The sequence below is a fragment of the Palaemon carinicauda genome, chromosome 9 (genome assembly GCF_036898095.1).
Source record: "Palaemon carinicauda isolate YSFRI2023 chromosome 9, ASM3689809v2, whole genome shotgun sequence".
In the NCBI taxonomy this organism is placed as follows: domain Eukaryota; kingdom Metazoa; phylum Arthropoda; class Malacostraca; order Decapoda; family Palaemonidae; genus Palaemon; species Palaemon carinicauda.
Window position 1 is genome coordinate 11485415 of NC_090733.1, and position 10000 is coordinate 11495414.

Genomic DNA, 10000 nt, shown 5'->3' on the forward strand with positions numbered 1-10000 from the left:
GTACCAAACCATTGGAGTCAAGGGCATGAAAAAACCGAAAGGGTGTATTTCAGTCCTTCCTTTTCGGCCTAAGAATCTGGCATAGGTGAAGGTCAGTGGCAGTGTGTAGTCGACGACCTGAGCCCTTGTGTAGAGGACTGTGAATATTAAAAAGGAGAAATCCACTTCCTGGAATGAGAAATGAAGTGTATCAAAGCCACGACTAGTATAGAGTCATATTCAGTAGCCCTATAACTAGTAATTTCTCTGCATAAAGAGATGGGCTCACCGATGTCAGGGGGTTATAGCACTTTTGAATTTGATTGTACTGTTTCGCGTTATATCATGTGAGTCCTATTAGAAGTTAATCAATGCAACAACCCTTGATATCTTCTGGGTATAATACTATTTAAACAACCACTTATTAGGAATGAATAAAAAGTAGCCTTCTCTGTGATTTTTATTCGAGAATTAAATTATGTTAGAAATAAATCATAATTACAACAAAGATAACCAATGCAATGAGAAAGGTTTGTATTCCAATACACATTTTCGTCTCTTTCACCCAAAATATTTTTTCTTGCCAGCCCTTTATGAAATTCTCGTAAAGATCCATCAATCTGGCAGAGATTACCATGTTCAAAATTCTGTATTTTCCTTTAGTATTCGCATAGTGATTGTAGATCAAGACTAAATTCGAAAAAGGTATTAGATTGAAATCTTTAGATAAAGTGCAAACATTACTTGATAAATTCTGATAACTTACTTCTCTGCCGACCATGCCGACCATTCCTCCCCAGGAGCCATTAGGGAATTGATAGCTAAAAGCGACGTCTGTGGGTCGTCTCCAGCTGCATCTAATAATGAGTACGGTTTATAATATTAGTATAAAATATAGGGCTAATTTATGGTATCATTTTGAGAAAAAAAAGGTCGCATATTACTGATGATATTGAGTGAGTATTAGCTATAATTTTAATAGCCTAAATAATCATGATTATTAAAATTCCGCTTCACTTTTGATATTTCTTACCAAATAGATTTTTAATTATATAATTTGAAGAGTTGTATATATGATTTAAACATACATTGTGTGAGAGTTAGGTAAAATTTCTATCACCTTTTCTACTCAGAATAGTTGTGCTTGATTGTTGAATTACATAATCTAAAAATGACTTAGGTCATATATAACAAAAGATGAATATATTGAAAAGAGCAAAAAAAAAAATATATCATCCACTTTTCATATCAATTGCAAATGGCTATTAAAGACGTGCCATTATATATCTATTTGTATAAATTCAGAAACCCTAGCAAGTATGGGCTCTTTAGGAAGCAAAAAAACGCATAAATTTAGGCTTAGCTCTAGTTCATAAGACGAACGTATTGATTGATATTAAAAGCAGCCGAGAGCCACCTTCAGAATCCTTATTGATCATTACTTACGTAAAATTAATGGACAACGTCAAGATGGTAAGGACTTCAATAAGAGGTCCTCGTAAAATTTTTCTTGAGTCCCGCCCCTTTCTCTGACCTTTCGGTTCAAGAGGATAAGAGGAGGGTAGATTTCAGCTGTCACTTCTAAATGAGCGCCGTCTTCTAGTCTGTCACAAACGTAAAATCATGAATTGATGATATATAAATGAACAGATATTTATCCGTTATATATCTTTACTCATATATCTTTGCCACATATATAATATCTATTATAAAACACACACACACAATATATATATATATATATATATATATATATATATATATATATATATATATATATATATATATATATATATATATATATATATATATATATATATATATATATATATATATATATATATATATATATATATATATATATATATATATATATATATATATATATATATATCCATCCATATACCAAGGCACTTCCCCAAATTTTGGGGGGTAGCCGACATCAACAAGAAACAAAACAAAAAAGGGGACCTCTACTCTCTACGTTCCTCCAGCCTAACCAGGGACTCAGCCGAGTTCAGCTGGTACTGCTAGGGTACCACAGCCCAACCTCCCACATTTTCCACCACAGATGAAGCTTCATACTGCTGAGTCCCCTACTGCTGCTACCTCCGCAGTCATCTAAGGCACCGGACGAAGCAGCAGGGCCTACCGGAACTGCGTGACAATCGCTCGCCATTCATTCCTATTTCTAGCACGCTCTCTTGCCTCTCTCACATCTATCCTCCTATCACCCAGAGCTTTCTTCACACCATCCATCCACCCAAACCTTGGCCTTCCTCTTGTACTTCTCCCATCAACTCTTGCATTCATCACCTTCTTTAGCAGACAGCCACTTTCCATTCTCTCAACATGGCCAAACCACCTCAACACATTCATATCCACTCTAGCCGCTAACTCATTTCTTACACCCGTTCTCACCCTCACCACTTCGTTCCTAACCCTATCTACTCGAGATACACCAGCCATACTCCTTAGACACTTCATCTCAAACACATTCAATTTCTGTCTCTCCATCACTTTCATTCCCCAAAACTCCGATCCATATATCACAGTTGGTACAATCACTTTCTCATATAGAACTCTCTTTACATTCATGCCCAACCCTCTATTTTTTACTACTCCCTTAACTGCCCCCAACACTTTGCAACCTCCATTCACTCTCTGACGTACATCTGCTTCCACTCCACCATTTGCTGCAACAACAGACCCCAAGTACTTAAACTGATCCACCTCCTCAAGTAACTCTCCATTCAACATGACATTCAACCTTGCCCCACCTTCCCTTCTCGTACATCTCATAACCTTACTCTTACCCACATCATATCTCAACTTCCTTCTCTCACACACCCTTCTAAATTCTGTCACTAGTCGGTCAAGCTTCTCTTCTGTGTCTGCTACCAGTACAGTATCATCCGCAAACAACAACTGATTTACCTCCCATTCATGATCATTCTCGCCTACCAGTTTTAATCCTCGTCCAAGCACTCGAGCATTCACCTCTCTCACCACTCCATCACCATACAAGTTAAATAACCACGGCGACATCACACATCCCTGTCTCAGCCCCACTCTCACCGGAAACCAATTGCTCACTTCATTTCCTATTCTAACACATGCTTTACTACCCTTGTAGAAACTTTTCACTGCTTGCAACAACCTTCCACCAACTACATATAACCTCATCACATTCCACATTGCTTCCCTATCAACTCTATCATATGCTTTCTCCAGATCCATAAACGCAACATACACCTCCTTACCTTTTGCTAAATATTTCTCGCATATCTGCCTAACTGTAAAAATCTGATTCATACAACCCCTACCTCTTCTAAAACCACCCTGTACTTCAAGATTGCATTCTCTGTTTTATCCTTAATCCTATTAATCAGTACTCTACCATACACTTTTCCAACTACACTCAACAAACTAATACCTCTTGAATTACAACACTCATGCACATTTCCCTTACCCTTATATAGTGGTACAATACATGCACAGACCCAATCTACTGGTACCATTGACGACACAAAACACAAATTAAACAATCTCACCAACCATTCAAGTACAGTCACACCTCCTTCCTTCAACATCTCAGCTTTCACGCCATCCATACCAGATCCTTTTCCTACTCTCGTTTCATCTAGTGCTCTCCTCACTTCCTCTATTGTAATCTCTCTCTCATTCTCCTCTCCCATCACTGGCACCTCAACAGCTGGAACAGCAATTATATCTGCCACCTTATTATCCTCAACATTCATCAAACTTTCAAAATTTTCCCCCCACCTTTTCCTTGCCTCCTCTCCTTTTAACAACCTTCCATTTCCATCTTTCACTGTCTCTTCAATTCTTGCGCCGGCCTTCCTTACTCTCTTCACTTCTTTCCAAAACTTCTTCTTGACAATGTTTTCTATTGCTAACTTCAACTCCTCCTCTAAATTACCAGTTTCTCTTACTCTCACCTCGTCATATAGCATTTTCAACCTTTCTTGATATTTACTTTTATCCCCGGTTTTATTAGCTCTTCAACCCTCACTAGCTCCCTTTTACATCCACCCACTCTATTCCCCCACTCTTTTGCTACAACTAATTTTCCTTCCACCAAAAAATGATCAGACATACCGTTAGCCATACCCCTAAACACTTGCACGTCTTTCAATCTTCCAAACATTCTTTTAGTTATCAACACATAATCCATTAATGCCCTTTCTACTACTCTTCCATTTGCCACTCTTACCCATGTATACTTATTTTTATCTTTCTTTTTAAAAAAAGCTAGCACTTATTACCATCTCTTGTTCAACACACATATCTACCAGTCTCTCACCACTCTCATTTTCACCTGGTACGCCATACTTCCCAATGACTCCTTCTACCTCTCCAGCGCCCACTCTAGCATTTAAGTCACCCATGACAACTACATAATTCATTCTACCCAGTCCTTCTACACACCTAGTTAATTCATTCCAGAACTCATTCCGCTCTTCTTCACTTTTCTCACTACCTGGCCCATACGCACTGACAAACGCTCAACATTCCTAACCCAACCTAACCCTTACCCACATTAACCTAGATGATATCTCCTTCCATTCGACTACTTTACCTGTCATCCATTCACTCAGCAATAAGGCCACACCCTCTCTCGCTCTTCCCCTTTCAATCCCAGATATTCTACCAGACATTTCACCAAACATCACTTCACCCTTTCCTTTCAACTTTGTCTCACACAAGGCCAATACATCCATCCTTCTACTTCTAAACATACTTCCAATCTCACATCTTTTACTCTCTATCGTACTACATCCACGCACATTCAAACACTCCAAAACTAGAGTGCGGGGAGCAGTTACTCTCCCCCAGCTCCATCTCTTTGTTGCTGTCTCACAGGATTTTTTATACAGGAGAGGGGGTTCCCAGCCCCCTTGTCCCGTCCCTTTTAGTCGCCTCTTACGACACTCAGGGATAACGTTGGCGCTATTCTAATTGTCTTATGCCCCGCGGCCACAGGGGGCATATATATATATACACACATATATATATATATATATATATATATATATATATATATATATATATATATATATGTATATATATATATAAGTATATATATATATATATATATATATATATATATATATATATATATATATATATATATATATATATATATATACATTTATACATAAATACATACATATATATACAGTATATTTTATATATATATATATATATATATATATATATATATATATATATATATATATATATATATATATATATATATATATATTTATATATGAATATATATTTATATATATATATATATATATATATATATATATATATATAAATTCATAAATATATATATATATATATATATATATATATATATATTTATATATATATAATATATATATATGTATAAGTATAAATATATATATATATATATATATATATATATATATATATATATATATATATATATATATATATATTTTATATATATATATATATGTATATATATATATATATATATATATATATATATATATATATATATATATATATATATATATATATATATATATATATAAATTCATATATATATATATATATATATATATATATATATATATATATATATATATATATACTACTCAAAATTTCATAGGAATCACATGCTGTGAGATACTCATTTAGAAAATCATTAAAAGTTTATGTTTTTTAATATTGATTGTAGACAATTCCAATATAAGAGACAATTACACTTCACTATAAAGGAGATTAACAAAGCTAAATTGTGAACAGGCAATTGTCTTTTAGTTTCTTCAGCAAGAAAATTAACGCTAATAGAGTTTGTGTACTACACTTGCGTGAATAACAGCATGGGAACGTTGGATGATGCAGTCAATAAGAACCTGAATGCTTGCAATGGGAAAGTAATTCCGATATTCCACGAGAGCATTTCAAATTCCTTCAAGGGCTGTGGGTTATACTACACGACTGGAAATGGCAACATATAGCATCTTCAACACATGCTCTTTATGGTTTAGGTCTGGTGTAAGTACAGACCATTTCATTCAGACATTTATCTCATGGTCTAGGAAGGGATTCACCATCCCAGCACAAAGGAAACAGGCATTACCGTACATCAAAATGAAGTCAGGACCAACAGTACCAGTGTAATGTCTCATATACATCAAAGATGTCATCTCTCTGGAAAACACCTATCATGGTGTTTCTCCCCATGATTACAGATCTATTCTTTCGTTTTTGCCGATCACTCCTCAGATCACAATTGATCCTTACTTTACTTTACTTTACTTTACTTTACTTTGGTGGCTGCTTTTCCGGTCCCATACAGCAGGGGAACCCCACTCTCCACAGGACCTCCACTGTCATTTTACCTTGTTCATTCAGAGTATTTAACGTTTCATATCCCGTATTGTTCATTTACTGTTAAATTGTCCCTGTCAAAAGACTTATGAAATAAGAAAGTCTTGTATCATTCCAATGTTTCGTGGGAGCTTATTATATAGTCTCGGGACTGCATATTTAGAGGCTCTGGAGCCTACAGTAGACATATATATAGGTTCCAATAGTTTGAAGCCTTCTCTAACTATTCTCGTGTCGACACGATTTGTTGGCTGCGCAATATGTAGCAGTTCTCTTAAGTATTTTGGACGCTCTGTTCTGATATCTTGGTGGGTTATTGTACATATTTCAAATTTAATTCTCGCTTTAATCGGCAGCTAGTGTAAATTGATTAGCATAGGGGTGATCCTTTCTATAGGTGGGACACCTTTTACCAGTCTTGCTCCTCTGTTTATTATGTTTTGTAATTTCGTAAGTTGCACTTTTGGTAAATTGTAATAGATAGAGCTGCAGTAGCCAACCCTGGTAATAACAGTTTATCATAAGTTTCTTTATAGAATTGTCGGCCAGGTCCTTTTTATAAACGCAATATTTCTTAGATAATAACCAGCAGTTTTTATTACATTATGTATTTGGGCATTTAGAGACAGGTTACAGTCAAGAAATACACCTAGATCTCGAACTTTTTTAGATATCAGCTCTGAGTCATTATTTATGTTCATTTGAATATCACCTAAGTTTCTCACGTTGTTTCTCTTGCCCACCACCATGAATTCAGTTTTGTTCTCATTTAATTTTAGTTGTTTAAATGTTATCTATTCTCTAACACTATAAAGGATTCGGTTTAGACTTTCAGTAGTGTCATATATATCATTAATGGAGAAGTAAAATTGTGTGTCATCTGCCAATAGTTTAAACTTCACGCCATGCCTTTGTAGCATTTTCGTTAGAGCAATAGTACACATGCAGAATGAGATTGGGCCAAGTACACTCCCCTAGGGTACCCCTCTGTTTAAGGGTTGATATGATGAATAAGAGTCTCCAATTTGTACACAGTAATTTCTACCAACTAAGTAGCCTTTTAGGTATTCGAGGGCTTGATCTTCAACGCCGATGGACCGAAGATCATTTAGTAGCAGTTCAGCACAACTGTATCAAAAGCAGCACTGAGATCGAACAGTATTAAGATACCACATTTATTTTCATCCATCATTTCTAGCATATCGTTTACAACAGAGCAGATGGCCTTCTCCGTAGAGTATAGTTTTCTGTAAGCAGTTTGGTTGTCAGGCAAAGCTTCTATTACTTCTAAGTGGCTGACTAGTTGTTCAAGAATTACATATTCAAGCATTTTTGAGACAAAGGATAGATTTGAAATAGGTCTATATGAGCTTAATTCCTGGTAGTCCAGTAAAGTTTTCAGACCTGTGTGACTATAGCCATTAGATTTAGGAAACTTACATTCATCAATGCTTGCATTTGCTATTTTCATTATTATTTCGGCTATACTAGAAAAGTCTATCTCTCCAATTACTTCAGATATTGGCATAGGATCGATTGCACTGTTAGTTTTCTTTGCTCTTTTGATAATTCTGGTGATGTCATCTTGTGTTATGTTATCAAATCGTATTTATTTTGTCTGTGTGCCTGGTGTATCATTAATTTGATGTTAAGTATTAACAAAGGACCTGGTTATATTTTCAATTTTGTTTTTAAAGAATACTAAAAAAATATTCGCTAGTTCCTGGTCACTGTATCCATCAGGTAGCTTCTTTTCATTTACATTTCCCATTATACCATTTAGGAGACTTTATAACTTATTTATGCCTGCTGCTGCTTCGAGGATCTCTCTCTTATAGTATACACTTTTTTTTTCCTTCTTGGTAGTTATATTGACACGCAGCAGTTTTGTATTCAACCCAAGCACTTTCAGTTTTTAACCTATTCCACTTTCTTTACATTTTTCCTTCCTTTTTACCAAAGTCTCCCCATCAAACCAAGGAGATTGGTCTTTATTATAAGTGATCATAAGACAGTTAGCACACTTAGCTACTAACAGACATTAGTCATCATGATCACAGGGAAGATTGATAGCATCTTTTATTTTCTTTGTAACTTCTTCAATAAATACGGTAGCAGAAAAATTTGATTAATGTCTAAAGTTTATTTTCTTTACTAATGCATGTTTCTGCAGAAGTAAACTAAGCGTAATAAGTTTGTGCACTGGGGAGATTGTACATTTCTCTTCGACTTTTATATCATATACAATATTATTCATGTCATTACTTAAAACTAAGTCTAGCGTATGCCCAGTTAAAGTAGATGTACAGTCGACTTTATTCACTGGTCGATATGATTCTAGTAACTCACTAAATGCCAAAACTTCAGGATTTGATGCATCATCCATCAAAAAATTTAAGTCTTCACAGATAACTAATTCGTTTTTCTCTACGATAATCATCTCAATAAGAGCACCGAATTCTTCAAAAAAGATACTAGTGTTTGTTCTGGGAAGCTTGTAGATTGTTACAAAGAATATTCTTCTATTTTTTGGTGTATATTTTATTTCTATATATTTAGAGCTTGTTACACCAATTCTTTTCAACGTTTTGAGATTTGAGTAACTTTTATGTATAAAGAGTCGGACACCCCCACCAGAGCTACCTTCTCTCAGTATGTGAAAGAAGTTATTTAGCCATGTTTCAGATAATGCTAGCATATCTAAATATTTATCGTTTATCAATTCTCAAATTTGAACAGTCTTATTACCTACAGATTGTATATATATATATAGCCACAGTTTATAACATCATTAATAACCATGGTCAGTATTTTCCGCTAGTCTTTTCAATTTCAAGTCAAAAGCATTGCAGTCTCTAGAATTTACTGTTTGGTCACTTGGTCTGTTTAACTTTGTGCAGTTTATACACTTTGACACTTCCGAATTACTCTCCCTAGTTGAGTGTCTCCCTGAACATTTCTTGCAAAATTTATCTTCATTCTTAGACTTGCAATCTTTTTCATAATGTCCATACCTCTGACATTGATAACAGGTGATCACGTGGTACCTATCGCGTATGTTATAGATACCCCTTCATAACGAAACTTTTTCCCCATTATCATGAATAGCTCCCCCCCCCCCCCCCCAAACTTCAGGATCACATTTCAGCACATGGTGGGTGGCATTTTTCTTCAGAACTACACTTATCTTATCTTCTATATTTTGGATTTGGTCCAAGACGCGATTTCTTTGAATCAAAGCATTTACTACATCATCTTTATCCATGTATACATTGCATATCATTACTTTTGGTTTTAGTTTTCCGATTTTTCGCGTTTCAGTGTCAGCCACCAATGTCTGAATTTTGTTTGCCGCCTCTTCTCTGATCATATTTTTGCAAAGTTTACAACAACATTTCCACTCGTAGTTGACCTCGTGCTAATTATAGGAATGTCTAAGTGCTTGTTCAACCTTGCGTTTTCTCTCAGTAATTTTAGTTGATGTATTAGTTGATTTAATTAACAGATTTTTTCCCCTTAACTTAGTCAGCAAAGGTCAGTTTCTCCAGTTTTGAGTCTATCAATGTTTGAAGTGTTCCTTTAATTGATTCCATATTCATGGCAAGAATGTCAACTTTCTCAGTGA

The 10000-nt window shown here is 35.0% G+C and overlaps 1 pseudogene; it reads right to left on the reverse strand.

Moving 5' to 3' along the window:
* The window catches only part of LOC137646275 (glutamate receptor-like), a 38008-nt pseudogene that overhangs the window by 3029 nt on the left and 24979 nt on the right, over positions 1 to 10000 (reverse strand).